Here is a 23,798-nt window from a genome sequence, read left to right as displayed (position 1 = left end):
GACCATGCATGTTTTTTAAACTACTCTGTATCTCCCAAAAGGATTACTAAGTAGATACAGTAATATGAGAGGTGGTCATAAATCTATGGTTATAAAAAGAAATACTTGGAGAGAAAAAAAAATACATGGAAAGAATTAAGGAAATAGTAAAGTTGTAAAAGAAAATGAAATAACTGAAATGATGCTAGCTGTCTACAGCTACACGGCCCACCCCTAAGGCACCCAATCTTGTCCAAAATGATGCTAGTCATATTTTTGTAAGTTTCTTTCCAGTTGTTTTTGTATTCATGCACTTAAGTGTGGATGCTGTAAATGTGGATGTCACAAACTTGAAATCTCTCAATGTGTTTTGCTTGATCCTCACCGTGTGTGTGTGTGTGTGTGTGTGTGTGTGTGTGTGTGTGTATAAAATCTTAAGTCAACAATACCAATCAGAATTCACCTAAAAAAGTAAGATTTCTCTCATCCTTGAATGAAGTGGTAAGTGAGCTCCACCTGTTATGGCACGAAGAGATTGGGTAGGACTCCTGCTCCCGAGGTCCCTCTCTCTAGCAGGCCGCCGCACTACCTCCTCTCTGTGCTGTTCCTTAATATGGCTGAATTTCCACTGCAAGTAATTACACATGTGTACAGTATAGATAGATTTTTCAGTGTCTGGTCTTCAGTAAGACTGGGAAAAAGAAAGATGGAGGGGAGGGGGAGGAAACATGATGGTCAAAGAGAAAGAAGACTGAATATTCCAGAAAAACTGGAGAAAGGAAGATTGTTGCAGTTTAATGCGTATCTTCCTTGCGAGTTTCACTCACGATGATGCCTCTGTGGACTGCTGGCAGTTGTGCTTGCAATCCCTGGTAGCAATACAAAATATTGATAATACGTAGCATATAACATACTATGACCTGCATTTTTCACTTATTTCAAAAGTCTTTCAAAGTTTTTCCACCAAAGCATGGTTTATTGGCTTCGTAATATCCTGCAACATTGTGTGTGTGTATGTGTGTGTGTGTGTGTGTGTGTGTATTCATGTACCTTAAGTTGTTGGACAGTTAGGTGGCTTTTAATAGTTCATTAATATCATTAGTATCTCAATGAATATCCTTCTACATAAACCTTAGAAATAAAAACCGTTAGAAGTGAAATTCCTGGATCAAATAATAAGGATATTTCTATAAACATTTTTTGGCACTTATTACCAAATCACTTTCTCAACAACGGTTTAAACATTCCCCAGCCATATATGAACGGACCCATTTAATTGTACCTCATTCTGCCATTACAGATCATCGTGTAAAGATGTTTACCAGTTTGATGGGTAAAAACACTGTATCTCATTGTATTTTAACTTCTACTTCTTGATTCTTATAGAGATTTTATATGCACATTTTTTCTCTGGTAGAGTATGTATGAATGACATACATGAAGGTTGAAGCAGAGGTTGTTTCCTCCTACATAGGACCCGTTAGGGATGGATGTTTACAAAGGAAAGTATGAAGTATGAAGGTCATTATATGACTATAGTTATCTCACTCAGAAAGGATGCTAAGAGAAGTGGTTTGAAAGCGAGGCGAATGGGATGATCAGTGCCATCTTCAGAGATCTGTGTGTGTGTGTGGTGGGGTGCCTGGGTGGCTCAGTCAGTTAAGCATCTGCCTTGGGCTCAGGTCATGATCTCAGGGTCCTGGGATCGAGTCCTGTGTCTGGCTCCCTACTCAGTGGGGAGTCTGCTTCTCGCTCTGCCCCTCCCCCTGCTCCTGTGCTGCTCTCTCTCTCCTTAAATAAGTAAATAAAATCTAAAAAAATAAAAAAAGAAGAAGAAGAAGAAACCTGTGGTTTCTGCTTTCTGCCTTGATCTATGAATTAGATATGTTCACAGGAAAGTCTTATTGAAATCACCATGTTCATTAAATGTCCACTTGAATTACATTTTGACTTTAAAATGCTTTACACTTGTTTCTGATTGTCAATTACAGGATACCCGCCAGGTAGGGAACAAGGGTGACTCTAAAGCCAGACCAGTGGGTTTCCAATCTTGCCCCGGTGACACTACAAACGATCATTTACACTTTCTGTTGCCTAAAAAGTTTGCATGCCCATAAAATAAAAACAAGTAGAATCTGCCCCATAGGTTGTTATGAGCGTTTAGTGAGTTAATTTTTGTAAAGACTTTAGAACAGTGTCTAGGACATAGTATGTGCTATAGGTTTGTTAAGTCAACACACTGTGCCTCTAATTTTCACTTCTAGGCCCTTCTATTTACAACTGTGTTTCAACTGTTTAGTGACCTAAGGAAATGCTTAGGTGCACTAGCGGAAATTAAGTATATTGAGGGACTCTTCACAATATTTTGTAATTGAAACATAATCTTTGGGCATTACACTTGTATTTTCATATATTGAGATATCTTAAATTGTGGCAAACTGGCAGCTGTGTTTTGTTTTCCTCTCTCTAATGAAGAATAAAATAGGAATTAGAGGAACCAGTTGGAGCTGTGTCACAAGCAGTTAGTAATTTCCCAACTTGCCAGTCAACAAAGAATTATTTTCAGTGAGCTCGAGTCCCAGTTTTTAGAGCATTAATGTAATTATAAGTGATTTTAAAATTTCTCATTAAGTGGTGACTTAAGGAATCTTTGGCATCAATTGGCTATTAAGTTAATTGATTTTAATTTTTAATCTTTTACTAGAAGAGTTTAGAGTATTTTTTTGTTTCTTCAACAATATAAGTGGATATAGTTTCTATTTATTCAATACAGACCCTAAAATTATTCTTTAAAAGTACCTAATTTTTTTTATTTTATTTTTTTTTTAGAATTGTAGCATTCTTTGTATCAGTAACTCTTCAGTGTGTAAAGCAGAGCAGTGCAGGTCTGTAGACTGTAACAAATTGTAAGCAAAGTTTATAATAGTTAGGGGTAAGAGTTCACACATGCATAGCAGTTTTATAGAGTAAATTTTATGACTATTAATTCAAAATAATTTAAAAAGGGGGTTTATACTTTGTGTGACTTTGCTTTACTTTTTTCTAGTAATTCAATTTTTTATGAATTTTTTAATGTATTTTATGAAAGTATTCACTTACAATGTTATTGGGAACTAGAAAAAAAAAAGAAAAGAAAAAGGAGGTTTCTCACCACTGCCTTCTCTAGGGTCAAAAGGGAACCTGCTTTGGCCCACTAATGGATCATTTGATTGCCAAAGAAACACTTTCTGCAGTCAATCATCATTCAGTATGTTTTTGTTGGTGGTTACCACGTGGAGTTAAATTAACAAGTTACGAAGGGTTTAAATCCGTATCTTCAAATGAATTTGCTGCATACCTCAGTTCCACCTAAGTCTGTCGGGTTTTAGTTCAGGGAGAATGATGCACAGCTTATCTTTTCTTCCTAGTGATTCAAGGGCAATAGTCCTGGCCAGCCAGCTCACCTCTAGGAGATGTTGACACTATCTCATTGACTGGAAACTTGGCCATTGTGTTTGCCTTTTCTCAAAAACTCAGATCTCCCTTTCAAAAACCAATGAGGAGTCCTGTCTGTAAGCACATGAACGGTTTCAAGAAAAACAAAACAAGATTATAAGATCCATGTTGCAGGTTTTATTCCCTGGCTTGGGATCCAGGGACCGTCTGAACAATACATCCTTCTTCTGGGCATTCCTTTGTCCCTGTTGGTGTAAGCCACGAATCCTAACAAAAGCAGACTGGGAATTCAAAGAAGGACATGACACAGCTTTGAAAATCTCATCTTCCATGGCAGTACAGGAGTTAAAGCTTGAATTTCTTTTTTTCCCACTGTCTGTATCAAATTTGGCCTGTGATTCCTTTGTGTGGCATGAAAAGCAGCGGGCTGGGTGTGAGTCTCCTCTCTTCCTTTCTCACTTGTAAAATATGCTGGCAAAGACCCCATACACCCCTCCCCACCAGCTTTAAGCCACTTTGCCCTCCTGTTCAGCTGACTAAGGCTCCAAATGTAAAAAGCATTCCTTCCCAATTGCTAGAAGGGCCTTGGCATCAGTAGAAAATATTCGGTACATATGTAGACCCTAAATAACACCTTTGGCCTTTCCCTATACTTAGCAGGTTTCATAGCTATCTCTTTAGGGACCCTTTAGAATTTTAGCAAAATAAATAATAGAAAAAAAATTTTTTAAGCGCCCATAATAGCAATTCTCAAGTCATTGACGAAGCAGCAAAACACACGTCTCTGTTCACAAGCCTTCCATTGCATCAGGTGTTATAAGCCAAACATGGAAAGCCCTTGAAATTCCATTCAAGTTATATTCAATTATTTAAAAAAAAAAAAAAAAAAAAAAGATGAAGAAGAAGAAAAAAAAAACCAACCGCCTTTGGAAGTGCGTCTCTATAGACATCTTAAAGTGAGGATATGTACAATACATATTTTACGTAACTGAAGATTAATGGTTAACTATTCAGGTACAGATCTCTTCCGGCAGGAGCTGACGCATGCTGCAAAAACACAACACAGCAGCTGTGTTAACTGCCAAGTCACTCTGAATAAAATAAATATAATAGAGAGATGCTGCCCAATTTACAAAACATCAGCTTCAGTCCATCTGAGCATATCAGCGCTACCAACAGTTAAAAATGCATTTGACTAACCAGGCTTAAGACAAGAAGGCTGGGTGGCATTTCTGAGTGCCCAATATTGATATCCAATATCTAATAAGATACAAGCGTACTTTAATCATGTGCCTGCTTGGTTGACAAGCAATCTCAAGTGTGGCTTTTTATGTTTGGTTGATAACTAATACAAGAGAAAAGCTTTAAGAACATTTAAATAAATGCTTTTTGATGCCTACTGGATGACATCAGGGTGCCTTTATAGACAACCAGAAATGAAAAATAATAATCACAGTGATCTTGCTATTTTTGTTTAAAAGTCAGTTTAGCATCGGGTTACTGGAGTCAGCAAGTAAAAACACAGAGGCCGTAGTTAAAGTTGGCATTCGGGGGGGGGGGGAAGCAAATAATTTTTTTTTTTAAATTATAAGTATGTCTGTTGGGGAAGGCATACCTACACTAAGAATTTGCTCGTTGTTTCTCTGAAATCCAGCTTTAACAGAGTGTGCCGTATTTTATCTGGCAATTCTTGTCTATCATCATCGCCACACTATGGTTTGCTATGAAAAGCAGGCAAAGCTGGATCCTATTTCCAGGGTCAAGAACAAGTGCTAGAGATTCTGAGCCCATTCCGTCTGCCAGCTTTAAAACACTGGCACATCAACAAGACCAGGAAAGCTTCCTTAACAGAAGTAGAATGAATGCATTTCCAATTAGTCATTTCAGTTTCTTACAGCGAGAGAGGGACCTTACCCACTTGAGCTGAAGTTGAGAGCTGACACATAAGGAAAAAAAAAAAAAAATCTGGGACAAGCAGAAGGGGAAAGAATATTTATCAGGAGGTAACAGAATTAGGAACAAGTAAGAGTAAAGCAAGACTGTCTAAAAGGAAAAAAAATCATTTAAGATAATCATATTCCTAGGACTCAAGAAACAGAGAATGAAAAAGAGGACATAAAAAATGTATAGATTTTTTTTCCCCTAGTGAAGCAGCTTTTATTTTTATTTTTTTAATTTTTAAGTTTTTGACTCTAAGGAACTTAGACATTTTGTCTTTGAGAAATTTCCTGAGACATCATACCTGCTTTCCAAACCTCTGTTCAGTAGTTAGTCTAACATCCCACTGATGGAGAAGGCCTGTTTTCTTTTATTCTTTGGCTAGTTCATGCCTCCAGGTGCTTCCTGCTCCTCTGACGTGTAACATGAGCTTTCCACAGACCTTTAGCTTTGGCTCTGATGGCATTGACCATGCCCCTGTGAGAGGCTATCTGCCTGGGTAAATTTCACACTTGCCGACTCTCTCTCAGCATTTTTCAGGGTCTTCTGCAAGGACCCGGGTCTGGTGTGAAATGCAGACTCCTGGGCTCCTGCTGTTGTCTGTCCCTCTACTGAGCTTCTGCCTTCCAATGTGCTTTCCAGGTGACTTTAAGCCCAATACCGGCGGAGAGCATAGGGGTACCCTTTGGACGGAAAAGGTACAGACAGTGGGGTTGCTTTTGTTTAGATCTGGATTTGGGTTTCTATACTTGGGAAGAGGCAGGGGTAGCACAAAACCTTTATTTATACAAATAGGAGAATGTTGAGTGTTGTGCTGGTGATAGTAGAACAATTCATGAATATTGCTTTATATGGATTGGATTCTTTCTTAACACATTGGGAGAATTGCCAAGAGCTAACTATTGAAGAGACATTATAAGCAATGACAAAATAATCTGAGTTTTGAAGGGGGTAAATTTATCCAAATATGAGAAAAAGAGCACAAGTCCAATTAAATCTTGTAATTCATACAGTGACATGGAAGATTATATTTTTTGGCGCAAGTTTGCACAAGGCTAAGCTTAACCTTTGCGTTTTATGTATAGGAGTTTTACTCTTGCTTTTCTTGACTTACAGTTGAAGAGTTGGCCCAGTTTTGAACAGGGAGATATTTTTACTGTTTGTTTTTAGTGAGCATGTTCACAGGTGAAAGTGAGCAAATCACTCTGATGGGCTTTCTCTTGGTAGGAAGGAGCCATCTGAGGCGAAGCTGTTCTGAATCAGGAACGTAGTGCTTGGAGGAAGCTGGAAAGGTAGAGAACGTGGAATTACTCTAGGGAGTAGGTAAGGAAACCCTTGGTCCTCGACGTTAAGAAAGCAAAGAGCAAAATATTCCGTGTGTTTTGGACTCAGTATGACCTTTAAAAGATCATTCATCTCCGTCATCACCAAATACTTACAGGAAGTGGGTCTCAAAGTGTGTCCTGAAAGCTAGGGTCTCTCTAGGGGGTCCTAGGGATATAAGCCTGAGATTTAAGCAACCACTCTTGGCCGTCCCTAACTTGATCCAGCTCCGGTCCTCCCCGGTGAACAGAGGCTCTTGCCCTGAATAGCCCTTGGCTGGAGGGGGGGGGCGTGCCTGCCATGGTCCTTCCTGGGGTCCCACAGGCACACCTTCTGGGTCCTGCTCCTCCCCCAAAGGGCGACCAACCCTGGGAGCTCAGGCTATTTGCTTACTTTTTGTGTGTCCAAATGTCCTCATCCGCATTAACAAAAGGGAGGGGGGTGCTTCTGGTAATTGAGTTCATTAACAAGTTAGTCATGAGGACTGAACTAGTTAATGCCCCGAAAGAAATGAGAACCGTTCCTTCTACCTAGTAATAAGCTTTCACTCTTACCTCTTTCTGTACTTTAATCTGGTGCAGACTTTATTCAGGGGAAAGTTTATCTTGCCTTTAAAAAGTTTTTGGAAGGACTAATGCCTTAAAATGTTCTTTCATAAGTTTATGAGCACGTTTTTGTCCTCTTGTCCTTGGACCAGAAGCCAAGTTCTTCCCCCTTTCACCCATTAACCCTGAACCCCAAGAGTTAAGGATTCCTTCCCTTTCTTTCCCCAGATCTGAATTCAAGGGTGTGGGCGAGGGGTTCATGCTATAAGGATGATGTATGTCATTGCAGTCCCAGAAACTATTTCCTTATCATCTTTGGTTTTCTCTTGCTAACTTTCTAAAGGGAGAAGCACTTTACTAATTATCTAAGCATTGGAAACCCTTTGGAGGTCCACTCTGCACAAATGCTATTATTATCACCCCCATTTGGTGACGTCCTTGGGGATTAGAAGTGTTATGTACATGTTTACACATTATTACGATGTGGCCCAGGATCCCCAGGGAGACGATAATACAGCCCAGGAAGAAGCATGAAGCCCCAAGGAGGCAATGGTTTGGGTAAAAGGCATAAACTTCTTTTTAATTTCAGTATAAAGGGGATTGTACTTCTGAAGAGAGTCATTTCCAGCCATTAAGGAAAGTATATTTGTAGAAGAACAAGCATATGTTGGCTGAGCGTTTGCTGCATATTTTAAGGATGGAGTCCTTCGAGAAAAGGGGGATGGGAAACAGATTTAAAATGCTGTGAGGGGCATTTGGAGTTGACTGGAAGAACTCCCTGATAATAAAAGCAGCCTGCTTCCAATAGCTGTCACCACATCTCTCCCTGTGGAGACTCCGGAAAGAAGAGAAATCTTCTTTCTTGGTAGGTTCTGCCTAAAAGCAAGACAGGAACCCCTCCTCCTGGCTGATGATTTTAAGGAGTAAGGTCATCACAAAATTTGAATCATATCATGTTCCCTTTAAATCTACTTTTCCTGGGGTGGCTGGGGTGGGGGGAGCTATGTTTTAGGCATCTGACTCTTGGTTTCAGCTCAGGTTATGATCTCAGGGTCCTGGGATGGAGAACCCTCTCCCCACTCTGGCTGCAGGCTCAGGGTGGAGTTTCTGTCTCCTTCTGCCCCTCCCCCCGCTAAAATAAGTAAATCTTCATTTTTCCTTACTGGGCAAGTTCCTCCTTGGTGCAAGTGTCTTCTTAACACCCCCAACATTGGCTAAACTCTAAAAAAAAAATAGCCCTAGATCATCAGTGCCTTTAGCTGGTTTATGTTTCTGGGTCCATTATTTTATTAGCCCGGTGAAGTTGATTTTCCATTTATGGTCATGACCCTGAAAATTCCTTTTAAAATAAGTGTAAGAAAAAGAGAAATGTGATGGACAGAGAGAGGATAGCAAGTAAAGCTCACGTGACCCGCAGCTATGAGGGGAATCTTGGTGACCTGAGACACTTTCTGCCTGGAGCCCACTGTACTGCGAGATTTCAAGGTCTTTTATCTCCAGAGTCCTGTCAGGACAGGAGAAGAACTTCAGCTGCACATTCTCAGCTAGAACGGGGTGAAAGCAGAAAGCCACGCTTAAGACGCAGTGCTTTATGAAAATAAGGAATCTGGACACTCACAAAGGAACCACATCAGCCGAGACAGAACGGGAGATGCTAGAGAAAATAATCTAGTTCTTGATACATACATACATACATACATATATATACATTTTTCTAACATCTGCTGTGCACAGTTTCAAATGATCCTCGAAAAGATGTTCAGCTTTAAAGAAAGGACAAAAGATGCACAAATTGAGGGAGAAAAGCACACACCCTTTTCGGTTCGTGTTCAGAGAGACTCTCCATCCCCTCTTTCATGCTATTTACAAACACAAGAAAGGAGAAGGGAAAAAAAAAAAAAAAAATCCCCGGTGTAGCAGAGTCGCTGCCAGCAAACACACAGTAAATTCTAGCTTGTTAACAGCTCGATTCCAAATTATTTTTTGAAAAAACAAATCCTAGCAGTCATGTCGTTCCAGACTCTGAGGGAAGCTCTGAGACGGATGCTCGTGTCCCAGAACCCAAGCCGCGCACACTCACACACACACACACTCACACTCACACACACACACACACACACACACACTCACGAGGAAGAAGGAAACTAACCAGTCTTCTGACAGGAATGTGAAAGCAAAAATCTGCGAGGCAGGAGGAGTGCCCCAGAGGAGGAGGCTGCCTGCAGCTCGCCGTAATCTGTAAATGATTGCTGGTGAAGTCTGGAGGCTTCGGGCTTGATCTGTGTTTGTTCCAAAAGAAAGCCGAGGAGGACGGTGTTAATAAAGAGAGATTTAACCGAGAGCTGTGCTTGGAATAAAGTGGGCTACAAAAAGGTCACATTTGATCAGTCGGAGCAGATTACAGGGGCTTGAGAAGGTGGTGCGGAGAACTGAGCCCGGCCTGGGAGGGACCCAGCGCGGGGTGGCCGTGGGGGTGGAGAGCGGCCGGGACGCGCCCGCGCTCACCGGCCCGGGGCGCTGCGCACAGCCGGCGCCCCCCCGCCGCCCGCCCGGCCCGCCGCGAGCCCCCTCGCCCCGCTCCCCGCCCCGGGGCCTGCGCTCGCCTCCCGCCCCTAGACCATGGTGTCCCTAATCTCCGACTCGGAGCCACTCAGAGCCTGGAAAGTTTGAAGGTAGGCCTGCTTTTCTTTCTCTCCCCGGCCGTCCCCGCTCGCCGCCCCGTGCGTCCCCGCCCGCGGGGGAGCCCGTGCGCTCCGAGCCGTCCGCGCGGGGCCGGTTGGCGGGACGGGCTGTGCGCCCAGCCCCGGGCGCCCCGGAGGCGCGGGGAGGCCTCGTCCGCAGGGCGGGGTGCGGGCGTCGGGGCGGGGCCCGGGCTCGCGAAGTTGGGGGGCCGCCCCCGGCTCCCCCGCGGACCGACCCCGCGCCCACGCTCGCGCCTGCGTCCCCGGGGCGCTCGGTCGGGAGCCGGGCTGTGCCCCCCGCTGCGGGGACTTCTTCCAGAAAACGGTGTCCCTGCTGCGGGAGTCTGGGGAGACGTGGGTTCCTTCCTCCTCTCACCGGCCCTCCTCCCCTTGCCGGGGTCTACCTCGGCAGAGCCAGCCCTAGGAAAGGCTCAGCAGACCCTAAAACTGAATGAGTACAATTGATGAGCTGAGGTCTTCTCCGACTGACCCTAAAAAGGTGAACTCCGACCTCTTCATCTCTCAGAGGCCCAGGAAACTGAGAATGCAAGGACAGCGCAGGGGCGGGGTTCATGCATCACCCCAACTTGGGTCTGAGTTGACCCCTTGGTAGGGTTCATGCTGAATCCCAGGTTTCACCGAACACCAAATGCTGTTTCCCAGAAAACAAAACAAAACAACAACAACAAGAACAACAAAAAACATTTGGGTCAATTTTTGAAATAGGAAAGTGTTAAATTGAGGGATTTTTATCAAAAGTCGTTCTACATGATGTCGTGCTGTCCCAAATGCCTAAATGCCTAACAACCCCCCCCCCCCAAAAAACATGGAACTAAACCAAGACCCAAAGAAGGAAGAGAAGTGTGTGCCTTCCTGGGACCTCTTTTTCCTGACATTTATCTTGTATTAATTAGCGATTACTTATTTGCCTTTTAAGAGTGCTCCCTTAGTGTTTGTCTCATTTTATTATTTTTTAAAAGCAACAGCATACCGGAAAAGAGCAAATAAAAGAAAAAAGGGCCCATCTTCAGTTTATTTTCCTTATTTAAGATTCGTACATCTTGTTTTTGAGAACTTCACGCTATATAGGTACGTCATATAGTCCGTGCTGTTTTAAAATCTGCTTTCTCTAGTTAACTATCAAACGTATTTCCAAGTTTCTGCCTACTCTTCGTAACCATAATTTCAGTAACTAAATAAGGCGCCACGATGTTGATATACCTCATTTTACTAAATTACTTACTTTTTCCGTTGAAGATTTAGATTGTTTCCAGTCTTTGATTTGTATGAACAACAACACAATGAACATCTTTGTGCTGATAGCTCAGTATATATATGTAAAAGTGTGTGTCTGTGTGTGTGTGTGTGTGTGTGTGTGTGAGCTAAGTAGGCTTTTCAACTCATTTATTTATTTGGAAACAACTCTTTTGAAAAGGGATGCTTATACTATTAGTGATATGTTGATAGTATTTAACTTTTTTGAAGAGTAAGAAAAGGGCAGGGTGTTTTTTATTTTCTTACTAAAGGACAACATATTGAGATGTAGTATTTATTGTTCATGTACCTGTTGAGGTATTTAGAGTCGCTAAAGGAAGAAGTCCATTGTTCAGAAGCAGGTGAGACCCAGGTAAAATGCTACAGGAAAGGTACAAGAGATCACTGGGGTTCCAGAGGAGGCAGACTGTCCATTCGGAACATCAGTAAAGGGTTCCCGAAGTAGGTGACATTTTAGAAAGGTTACTGAAGGATCCGCGCGTATAGCTTTTTGCTTTCATTAAATGTTCCCAGGATTTCTAGATGAAAGGGCATGCACGTTTTTACAGGTTTGTCTGTGATACTTTCTTCTGCTTGTCGGTTTAAAATTAATTTTAATGGAGAGATGGCAAAGTACCTCTGTAAATGTTCTTTTGATGTAGCTATTAAAATAAATTTTATTGTCCTTTTTCTTTAACTGGATTAGTAACCTACTTTTAAAGTTGAAATATGTCTTAAGAGTGCTTTTAAAAACATTGTTTTGGATGAATAACTTATTAACATTATTGCACAAGTGGATAAGGTGAATTCTATCTCAGGAATGTGTGTGACCACGGTTATAAATTGTGGCAATGCAGCCCTCCAAAGGCCTTTTTAATAATATTCCGGGGCTTAACCCATTAAAAACTCAGTGATAATGTTTTCTTTCCCCTCAATGTGTGCCTAACATACTGAACTTGATTTTATGCCTAGAATGAGTAGAGCTTCACAAACTTAGACCGGCAAGGCCTGAGAAAGGGCATCATTTTTACACTGACCTCTTGGGGTATTCCAAGTTCATTCTGTCCACACCTCTTCTTGGCAGGCATTATTCCATCAGCTTTTAAATGTGTTTAATCCTTTTCTGGGGTAAGGAATTATAAAGGGACTAGTGTTTATGGATTGCATTTTAAATTCCATAGTTGTGTATAATGAGGCATCCTTTTGGCTAATTTCTGATTCATTGAACCATTTGCTGGCCAGCAGTAAGTGGCTGCCTAGCATATGTGGGAGGAGCAACAATATAACATGACCTTATAAATAGGATAATCTAGCAGGAGAATGAAGAGGTGTGTGCTAATGTACAGGGTTGTGCTTGATAGGAGTTATGCCAATAAAATGCTAGAGAAATCCAGATGTGAGAGCGCCCATTTCAGTACAGAAAGGGAGCACCATTGCTGGCCTTGTCTGACTAACAGATAAGCAGAATGCTTGGTATATGCTAGGGGACAGGCTTTCGGACTCGCGTAATCTGGAGTATTTTCAGGCGTTTGCTCCAGGCCATGCACCTAGAGTTCTGCCGCACCTCTTGCTCCTGGAAAGTGATCACAATGCACGATTGTTAAGTCTGCTTACATCACATTTCAGTGTTTCAGCACAAGACCTGGTGGTGGGCCCCCAAGTTCGGTCATAAACCTTTCTCAAGAACTGCACATTCGATGTCCTTCCATCTTTGGTCCTTTTTGTCAAATGGAAAAATCAAGGTTGGGAAGGGTGCCGTGGGCTGTCCTCAATAGTGTCTACTTCAAAAGGCATCACTTCCACCAAAACACACGCCAATCATTTTCAACAGGAAGATTCCCTTCTTGACCATCAAGAATGCATAAACACAAAAGCATCACTCAGAGAATCAAAATCCTCTAAATCAAGAAAAAATATTCCCAGCACACAGAGGAGGAGAAAAGAAGTGACAATGAAAGGAACAATCCTGGCCATATGATTGATCCGGGATTTAATAGTCACTGATGCTTCTTGAGGGAAAGACGTTGACAGTTGAGGGGAATTAACTGGGCGGAGCTTCGAATACCCTATCTTCCGAGGGGCACCTTCTCTTCCCTTTCCCCATCCCTCCTACCCCGATTTAAGACACTCAGCCCAGACCAGCGCTCAGAGCTCCCACACGTCTCCTCAGCGTAGCCAGCTGTATGTCCCAAAGATGACTCAAGGTTGCAAACTATATAATCTCCCCCTATCATCTCCCCCAAGACCTGGCTCTTTTCCGGTACTCACAGGCGTAGGAATCACAGGGCTGTCCAGCCAGGTACTCAAATCAGAAAGCTGCGCATCTCGCAGTCCCTCATTTTCTCTCTTAGTTCCATCGTCACGATCCCCAGCTCTGGTTGATTTCAGCTCGCAGACACGGACTCTCCGCGTCCCTCCATTTCCCTCGCTGTGGTTTTGTTTTGCTCAGAACCCCGCACTACCTCCCAGCACGTTTCTCGGCTTCCATTCATGCTCTTATAAGTCTGCTTTCCACACGAGAGGAATGAGAACACTTCGAAAGCCATAAATCAGATCCTGTAACTTTGCTGTTTAAAAGCTTCCCCTTTACTCGTCGCCTAAAAGCCGGTGTCCTCATCCTGACCTACAAGACCGCGTCTGACCGAACCCTCCCCTACCTCTCCGGCCTACCTCCTCCCTCTCTCCCACACCTCGTCTTCCTCCAACCTCTCTGGTCTGCTTTCTCCTCCTCAGACAAGCCAAGCTTAATTTGGCCTTAGGATATTTGCATCAGCAACTCTTTTTCCTGGCCTGGAAATCTTCTCCTGAGCTGTTTGCCGGGCCAGAGGCTGCTTGTCATGAAACTCTTAGCTCAAGTGCCTCCTCCTCCGAGAAGCCTTCTCTGACCGCCTTAATTTAAAGTTGCCCAAAGTCACTTGCTAGCATTTCTCCCTGATAGACGGAACTATATAAAATTGCCATATGTAGCCATTTGGGGCCGATAAAAATCTTAATTTCATATAGTTCAACTAATATTCTCTTGGTAGCACTTACCAATACCTGCTATTTCCATACGTACTCACTCATTCCCTCTCTTCCGCCATTAGAATATATGGTTTGTGTGATAACTGAGTACACCAGTGCCCAAGGTATTTCCTGACACATAACAGATAACGCATGAGTTAATGAAGAAACAATGAAGTGGTCAGTGTTTGTCTCCCCCTCATCAGTTTTACACTCCGTGAGGCCAGAGGCTTTATGTGTTTTGTTCACACCCAAATGCCACAGTATTTATCACAGTGGTGGGGCTGTGTGATGTGGAATGAATGAATGACTCCTGGCTCCCAGTTGAATCATTTCACCTTCAGGTTCTCATTCCTGCTCTAACCCACAAAGTGAGTGGATTTGATAACATGGAACGTTTCTAAATTCTCTGGGAATCAAATAGGTACCTACTGTTCAAGCAGAATTTATTCTTTCTACACAAGAGAATGATCTAGATCAGGGATTGGCAAAGAGAGTAAATACTTCAGGTTTGGGGGGGGGGCACACAACCTCTGCTGTAACTTAACTACTCAACTCTGTCAAGGTGGCGGTGAAAGTAACCCTAGGCTATATGCAAATGACTGAGCTCCGCTGTGATAAATAAAACTTTATTTACAAAAACAGGCAGCGACCTGGATTTGGCCCATTGGCCATAGTCCACCTCTTATTTATTATTTAGGCTAATGCTTTGACTCACAAGAAAATAGAAGTGGCCTTGACAGATGTTTTCAAATCTCATATGACAAAGTGCATATTATAAACTTGCCTCATGATTGGGGGAAAAAAATTTAAAGGAGGCTTAGTGATATTTCAAAGGTCAGAGAAGTCTTAGGTCACGAGCATGTGACCTCACAAAGATGTGATTATAGTCTGGAGGAAGTTTAGGGGTTATCATATCCCTTAAATGTTTGGATGAGTCATAACAGTACAACAAGATACACTTTCGCCTTTTCCCCTACGGAGTGTGTGAGAAATTCCCATTAATGAGAACAGCACATGTTGATGGAAAAAAATAGCCCAGATCCTAACATGTTTTAAGTAACTGCTTGGCCTCGTTTCTTTCTTTCTCATTGCTTTTGCTCTAGTTCATCTAGGAGACACTCCCTTTTCACATGCCTGATACATCTCCCAAGATGAATTCCGCATTCACAGAGGAAAACATGCTCTGTAATTTTGAATGAAGGCCATGTGGAGAGACTCGTCAGCTCCCGTGACGTGACCTCTTGGAGATGCCTGGAGTGGGGAGAGGTTATGGCGAAGCTCTGTGGGTGTCCACTGAGGGTAGGCTGGCCTTCTGTAGATCAGGGATTAGTCCTCTTTGAGGGTGACAGAAGAATTACTCGTGCTTTCTCTGTGCCAGGCGTTATGCTAAGCGCTTTATATTTAAAAGCTCATTGGATCTTTGCAACAGCCCTATGACGTAGGTGGTGGTGCTATTACTCCCACTGGCCATAAAGTTGACTTGGGTTTGGCTAACTCAACTTTGAAGAGCCAGAGCACTTATGAGATGATGTCATATACTGTCCTGACATAGCACCTTTTTTTGGTACATTGGTAACTTGATGAAGCATGTTGCCTTAACTTAACTATGTCTCAGATGGGAAAAATGTGTACCACATCATTCTTCTTTTTCCCTCAGGGAAGTCTGAAGAATCGTGACCCAGTTACTGCTGGGTACTTAAAAAAAAAAAAAAAAAATTCAGAGCAGGGGGATGTAGGCTACAAAAATAGAACATCCAGTAATAATTCTCAAGGTAGAATGAATTATGTGTTTATGAAAAGTGAATACAAGACCTGGGCCTTTTAAATAATTTATTATATTGGAGAACAATCTATTTTTTCACAAAGCATGACTAATGTAGCCCATGACATAACTAATAATGACAAAGGTTATTATAAAATCACATCAAAATGTAAAGTAGAGAAATCCTGTTATCTGTGGTTTGGATGCTGCTGACATCACATTTCTGTCTCATTCCAGCATTGAAAAACAAAACAAAAATCCTCTCATGAATTGTCTCCACTCCACTGACACAAAGAGTCGGTAGAGAAATGCTCAGGTGAAGTTATGTTCTCCGACCCTCCATCCTGGGTGGGTCTGTTTCACTTGTGGGCTGAACTAGCAAATTATCAAGTAGAAAACCAACAAATCCAGATCATTTGAATCTCCTGTTAGGAGAAACACAGTGGAGGTGCCTGGGTGGCCCAGTCAGTTGGGCGTTCAACTCTTGGTTTCAGCTCAGGTTACGATCTCAGGGTGGTGAGTTCGAGCCCCGTATAAGTCTCCACGCTCAGCATGGCATCTGCTTGAGATTCTTTCTGCCTCTCCTTCTGTTCCTCCCCACCTCTCTCTAAAGTAAATAAATAAATCTTAAAAAAAAAAAAAAAAAGAAAAGAAAAGAACAAAGGAAAAAACTCCTCCTATGATCAGGTAACTTCTCTTAAAGGTCAGAGACCACAGTGAAGCTGTTTTCCCCAAATAGAGAAGGATCACATGCCACTTTTAGTCCAACATTTGGGAAGAGAAAGCAGAATGTTCTACTTACCTGCCTACACTCCCACACATGTGTTCAGGCTCAAAGGGTCAGAATCCTGGAATCACAGCTGTAGAGGATGCTTAAGGAGAGGGCTCAGGGTACAGGTTTCCCGTCCATTCTCATGCAAAGCCCCTGCTTAACCTCGCCTCTCCTCTTTGATGCAGTGAGAGAGAGGGTACCTAGAGAGATCCATTGATCACTCTCCTATCTTCAAGCCAGTTAAAAAAAAAAAAATTTCCACCCCCGCAACACCATATTATTCACAGACATGGGCTGTCTGTCGTGTTTCCTACTGTGTCTCCAGCCCTGCCTAGTCCTGACCCAGGTTGGATACTTTCCAATTTCAGCTGAGAATTCTCACTAAACCCCTCTCTGCGCCTTCCCACCGCCACCCCAACCCCCCCACCCCACCCCCACTCTCTTCTCAACAGGAAGATTTTTCTTCCCCTTAGTAATCATAGCACTGAATCGAAACTTCAGATCCTCAAATGCAAGTACACATTTCCTCTCCCGCGACATTTATGTACATCTCAGTTCCGTTAGCGGAACGGAGAACTCCCAGAAGACGGGAAGGTTCATCTGCCCATCCGCTGGCATCCTTTGTATCAGCAGAGAGAGCTCTTGGCGGAGCCGGTATTTGCACGGACGTGCGTACATTCCTCCTTTGTCAAATAGGAAAGTGAACCAGATTATATCTAAGGACCCGCAGCTATAAAATTATATGATCAATGTGCCGTAGAACAAAGAGGCCCCCTCCCGCAGGAGCCACCTCCGAGCTGTCCTAGGCATCCTTCTCCTGCACTGTCTAGTTTTTCTCGCGGCAAAGCAATTCTCTTTCTATTGATCCTCATTTTCTTTCAAGGCTGTTTTATTCCCAATCCCTCTGTAGAGTTGATGGCCTCAACCACAAACCTGCTTTCAGATGTTCTGTCTCCAAACCAGGGCTCTAATGTAAATCACCTGTTCCAGGGATGAGCTTTGCTGACACGTACTGACATTAGCCATCAGAGGACGGTCCTGCGGGGCTGGATATGGCAATCTTTCCAGGTTGCAGGTGCATCAGGTAACGATGGCTTTGGAGCTCCAGTTTCGTTTTTCATTGCCCTAGTTTTTCATTCTTATAGAGACACAAATGTCTAAGCCAGAAAAAAATTGTCACAGGCCTGTGGAAACGGCAGCTCTATATATTTTATCATGTTTCCTGGTGGGTAAGTGAAAGATTTTTGTAAACTGGAAAAAACACTGCCCTCATTCAAGGTTGGTATTTACACGTGGTGCACTTAGTGCTCCTTCTGAGACTCCGCACGTGACCTTTCTTCCCTGCTGTCATTTAGCATCGTTATGGACCATCACAACCGTTCTCGAGTGCCGCCGAGCTCCCCTGCTCTTGCCTTCTTCCCCAGGAAACACAGGTGTTTGGAAGGTTTGTTCTAACCGGAGCTCCTGAGTGTAACTTGGCCTGATAACCCCGTTCAGATCGGCCACTTGCCTCTCGAGAGCTCCCTCGACATTTAGTTCTGACGCTGCGGGGATGCAGTTTAAATGACTGTTGGAAAGTGGGCATAATTAATGCAGGACATGGTCCGGTGTTTGTGGGCCTTGTGGAGTGATCGCCACCGTAAGCCTAGTTCACGGCCATCCATCAGCGTGGTCCCATTTATAGGATCGTTTTTCCCTACGATGACAACTTGGAAGGTCTACTCTCTTAGCGACTTCCAAGTATGCGGTACAGAATTATTAACTGTAGTGTCCGTGCCCTACATTCCATCCCTGGGATTTCTGTGTCTTATAGTGGGAAGTTTGTCCCTTTTGAGCCCTTTCACCCATTTCTCCCATTCCCATCCCCCCTCAGCACCCCTTCCCCCCACCTCTGGCAACCATAGGTCTGTTTTCTGTATTTATGAGTTGGGTTTGGTGCTTTTTCTCATTTGCTTGTTTTTTAATTTTTTTATTTTTATTTATTTATTTTTAAAGATTTTATTTATTTATTTGAGGGAGAATGAGTGAGACAGCATGAGAGAGGAGAAGGTCAGAGGGAGAAGCTGACTCCCCAAGGCGCTGGGAGCCCGAGGCGGGACGAGATCCTGCAAGTCTGGGATCACGACCTGAGCTGAACAGCAGTTGCTCAACCAACTGAGCCACCCAGGGGCCCCTGTTTGTTTTTTGGCGCCTGGGTGGCTCAGTGGGTTGAGCCGCTGCCTTCGGCTCGGGTCGTGATCTCAGGGTCCTGGGATCGAGTCCCGCATCGGGCTCTCTGCTCAGCAGGGAGCCTGCTTCCTTCTCTCTCTCTCTGCCTGCCTCTCAGTGTACTTGTAATTTCTCTCTGTCAAATAAATAAATGAAATCTTTAAAAAAAAAAAAATCTACATATAAGTGAGCTCCTGTGTCTTTCTGTCTGACTTAGTTCACTTAGCATAATGCCCTCTGGGTCCATCCATGTTGTCACAAATGGCATGATTTCATTCGTTTTTATGGCTGAGGTATAATCCATTCTGTTTCCGTTTTGTGTCTGTATGGTGTGTGTGTGTGTGTTTGTGCATGTGTGTGTACATCACACATCTTCTTTATCCATTCATCTGTCCATAGGACACTTGGGTTGTTTCTACATTTTAGCCATTGTAAATAATGTTGCGGTGAACACGGGGGTGCAAATATCTTTCCAAATCAGTGTTGTCATTTTCTTTGGAGAAGTACCCAGAAGTGGAATTGTTGGGTTGTATTTTTTATTTTTCTATTTTTACATTCAGTCTATTTTTAACTTTTTTTTTTTTAAAGATTTTTTATTTTTTTGACAGAGAGAGACTCAGTGAGAGAGAGAACACAAGCAGGGGAGAGGCAGAGGGAGAACGGGTTTCCCGAGCAGCAGGGAGCCCGATGCGGGGCTCGATCCCAGGACCCTGGGATCACGACCTGAGCCAAAGCCAGATGCTTAACAACTGAGCCACCCAGGCGCCCCTATTTTTAACTTTTAAAAGAACCTTCCTAATGTTTTCCACTAGGGTTGTATCGATTTACGTTCCCACCAACTATGCACAAGGGTATCCTTTTCTCCACGTCCTCACCAACGCTTGTCGTTTCTCGTCCTTTCGATAATGACCATTCTGACGGCCGCGAGGTGATACCGTTATAGTTTTGATTTACATTTCCCTGATGGTTAGTGGTGTTCAATACCTCTTCATGTACTTGTGGGCCATGTGTGTGTCTTCTTTGGGAAAAATATCTATTCAGATACTCTGCCCATTTTTAAATTGGGTGATTTGGGTGTTTTACTATTGAGTTGTATGAGTTCTTTGTATATTTGGGATACGAACCCTTTATCAAATACATCCTTTGCAGATATTTTCTCTCATTTGGTAGGTTGCCCTTCATTTTGTTGATGGTTTCCTTTGCTGTGCAGAATGGAATGTGTGTGTGTGTTTGTATTTTCTTATCTGTTCCTTTGGGTTGTAGAGTAACTTCCATGAAAGCAGAAATCACGTGCCTATCAGAAGGCCTACTGTGCTGGGTATTTATGAAAGGTGCACATTTGAGTGACATAACCAATGTAGTTCTTTTACATAGAGACGGAGACTAAGATTGGGCGCCATTCAATGGCATTATGGTCAGGGAGCCCAAGAATATTTGGGGTCCTGAGACTGACCATGGCTACCTTTCATGTATAAGTTTCCAGAGGGACTGAGGAGACTGGGACCAAGATGCGTCCCATCATTCTCTCAGCTGAGGATTCTGAAAACCATTTGTTTGGGATTCTTTCTGTAGGGGGGATGCTGGAACGTTCTATAATACTTAGCTCCCGTTCTGCCAGTTCTGTCAGATCCAGACCCTCATGGCCTGAGAAAAACAAGGACAAATTGAAGGAAAATAATAGTTTGTAATTAAATGTATCATTGTCTCAAAACCCCAATATGTATCAATCCATTGAGTTGGGCCAGACGACGCAGAATATCCATTTTCTCCCCCAAACCTAATCTAGATGGTCCCAAATAACTTCTGCTCAGTCTCACGTTGAAACCTCAGTCTGTTTGTCAGGAATGTTTCAGCCACAGGTAACCAAATACTGAATATTTCAGCTCCATTTTACAGTGGTCTAAACCAAGGGTTGGCAAACTTTTTCCATAAAGGGCCAGTTAGTAACTTATTTTTGGCTTTGTTGATGAGCCGTATGGTCTCTGTCAAAACGACTCAACTCTGCCATGGTAGCAGCCGCCAGAGACAATAGACAGATGAATGGGCATGGCAGGATTCCAATAAAACTCTACAAAAACACGCAGTGGGCTGGATTGGCACACGGGCCATGGTTTGCTGACTCCTAGGTTAGCCAAAAGACTCTATATGCTCCAGTGAGTTTTAGACCTTCCAGAGCCAAGGCAGCCTAGACAGCAGTAGGGAAACTGAACTAGAGAAGGCAGCAAGAGAGAATATATGTTTCTCCAGATGCTCTGTGCTCAGCGGGCCTAAGCTGTACTGGGCCTTGGCCCCTGGAAAGAAGAGAAAGTATGTAACGAGTAAGGGAGGGATGGCTGGACTGTCTCCGACCCAGGAACACCTTTCCCTTGGGCCCACTGAGGCAAGAACCAGAGCCACACTTTGCTTTTAAAGAAGACTGAGCCCTTTTACTCACCTGTCCTTGAGAGTCACCTGGGATCTCATCAGCCCGTAACAAGAACTCATCCCTTTGGGGAACAGGTCATGAAGTGATACCAAGGAAGGGAAGAAAGGAAAAGAGGATCTTTGCAAAATCTGCCCTACAAGGATTACAGGAATCTGCAGGCAGAAGGCAGACGGGATAATTTATTGCCTGACGCCCAAGACACAGTGACTTCTAAAGAAATACAGCTTGATTCTCGGGGTCTTTGGTCTATACCCACCACTGCTGTCTTCATCCTCACAAAATTGACCTATTCTTCAGGATGTGGCCACGCATTTTTGTATTCAACAAACATAAAGCTCATTTATGGAATGAATGCTAGACGGAAAACATGCAGGATCGTAGCAAGAAGAGATAGAGCGTCTCCTAGAAGCCCACATTTTCTGCTTAAAATGGTAACCTTTGCCCCCACCCTGAAGGGCCATTCAACACAGTCATTGCAGAATAAGAGTATCTTTGCAGAAATTTAGGATTAAGACCTGGCCTGGGGCCAAATGAAGTAATAGGGCTTTTCCAGCTTCCTGTTGTGCTGTAGGGCTCTTCAGAGAAAGAGATCAATCAGTTATAGCTTACTATGAATTTAAATCAACAGAAGATGACCTCAGGGGTTCTACATTTTAAGACTTACTTCCAGTTTTGCTGCGTGGAGTGTGTGTTAGCGGGCTGGGACAGTGAGGACAGAAGAATTCAGGAATTCAAAGAAGTCTGGTGAGGCTCTGGGTATCCCTGAAATCAAGCCCCATCGGTTCCGTCTAGAAAGACCTGAGTCAGGAACACTCCTTGGTTATGAGAGCTCTCCACTCTTGACTCTTACTTAATAAATTACCACTTCACAATAAATTGCCGTTAAATTACCAGATCAAAAGTGTCAGTTTCCCTTGTCAAAGGACTAGAATTACACGAGAATGGGGCTTAGAGAAGACCACTGGAGAGGAAAGTGGTTTGAGGCAGAATTTCTTAACGACTTTAATTTCATTTCTAATTTCTTCCCCACGGGCACCCGCCCCACCCCAGATTCTAATCAGGTTCCCTCCTGACTGGCTGCCTTTGTCTTCCTCATTCCCTGCTGTCCCCTCAGAACAGGAGGCAGATTTCATCTGGGGGGGGGCCCTGGCATTGCTGATGACAGACAGAAAGTGGGAGGAAGGAGCAGCATAATTTGCTCAATGCTTATTTCTGTAGGAGAGGAAGGAAGGGGTCATTGTTTTCATCGTTGAAAGAGGGGTGAGCGTGTTTGAGGCAAACAGCTCCTGAGAACTTGGATTTTGTTTCATTAAAAACCAGTAACTGAGTTGGAGAGTAAAACCCGTTTCCCCGGCTCCCGGACTAGTATTTGCCTTCCTGTCTTCTCTCATTACAGAAGGCAGGCAGCAAAGGTGGTTTTCCATTTATTGAACATATCTTGGGCAGAGCTCTCATAAGGGAGCTGGTGTGTTGTGCTTCTGAATCCTGGTTTTAAGCTCTGTCTGCAATCAGGCAGAGCTCTCTAGAGGATAAAGCTATATTAAGCTTTAATTCTCTAGTTAATTTTTTTTTGTTTGTTTGTTTCCATAAGATTGGTTTCCTTGTCTTTTACTTATTCTCTGCAGGTCACCATTCAGCAAATCGGCACAATCACCCACACTCTCAACGAGCCCATTAGTTAGACAGGGATCAGAGAGAAATATTTTGCATATAAACCATGGCGTAGAAAAAGAGAGAATAAGAGGATTTGCAGTCCTTGACTCTGTTTTATAGCTCCGGGTTTTCGCCCCAGTAATTGGCTTAAATCCCTTTTGATCATCATTTCGTATTTTTTGGCAGACAGTGTTTTTTTTTTTTTTTTTCTTTATAAAAACAGGGAATGTTTTTTAGCTTGTGGTAACACCATCCTCTGCATTGATCTTTTACTTTCATTGACCCCTGCGACTGCGTTTGCTCTGCACTCTCATCTCCAAACTGGGACATAAAAGTGTAAATCACATCTTGAGGCAGTAAGTTTTTGCATTTGCCATTGAGACACACAGAGACTTTTGTTAACGTGAGTTCAGATGAGAGAAAATTAAACCTGTTCTAGAAGGTCGTGAAAAATGCCCTGATGTTTCACAGACCCGTTGATTTAGCATTTTGATTTCTCTTTATATCTGATTTAAAAAAAAATAATTGGAGGCAGATTTAGTTAATTTCGTGGTATAAGGTGATTCTGAGAGCTGCCTCTCTGCTTCTGACTTCAGATAAACCTCTGTTTAAAAAAGTATTTGCTGAAAACCTAATCTACCTGATTATAGCAATCAGGATGTTTCGGGTATACTGAATGTATTTTGCAAATGCATGGTTTAATTATGACATTCTCTGTGTCCCCTTACCTATAATTATTTTTCTCTGCATTATGCACATACTGAATAGCCAGAGAGCTGTCTATAAGGAGGAAAATGAATATGGGGAAAATTAAATG

The 23,798-nt window shown here is 43.1% G+C and overlaps 1 protein-coding gene across 1 annotated transcript in view; it reads left to right on the top strand.

The window, feature by feature from the left end:
* The first annotated feature begins 9,757 nt into the window (after positions 1-9,757).
* CELF2 (CUGBP Elav-like family member 2) overlaps positions 9,758-23,798 on the top strand; it is a 504,997-nt gene continuing 490,956 nt past the window's right edge. The window contains exon 1 of the mRNA XM_032350036.1: positions 9,758-9,892. The gene's annotated coding sequence lies outside the window, so the exon portion shown is untranslated. The remainder of the gene's footprint in view (positions 9,893-23,798) is intronic.

Source organism: Mustela erminea, chromosome 6 (assembly GCF_009829155.1).
Source record: "Mustela erminea isolate mMusErm1 chromosome 6, mMusErm1.Pri, whole genome shotgun sequence".
Lineage (NCBI taxonomy): Eukaryota > Metazoa > Chordata > Mammalia > Carnivora > Mustelidae > Mustela > Mustela erminea.
This window is presented reverse-complemented; position numbering and strand designations above follow the sequence as displayed.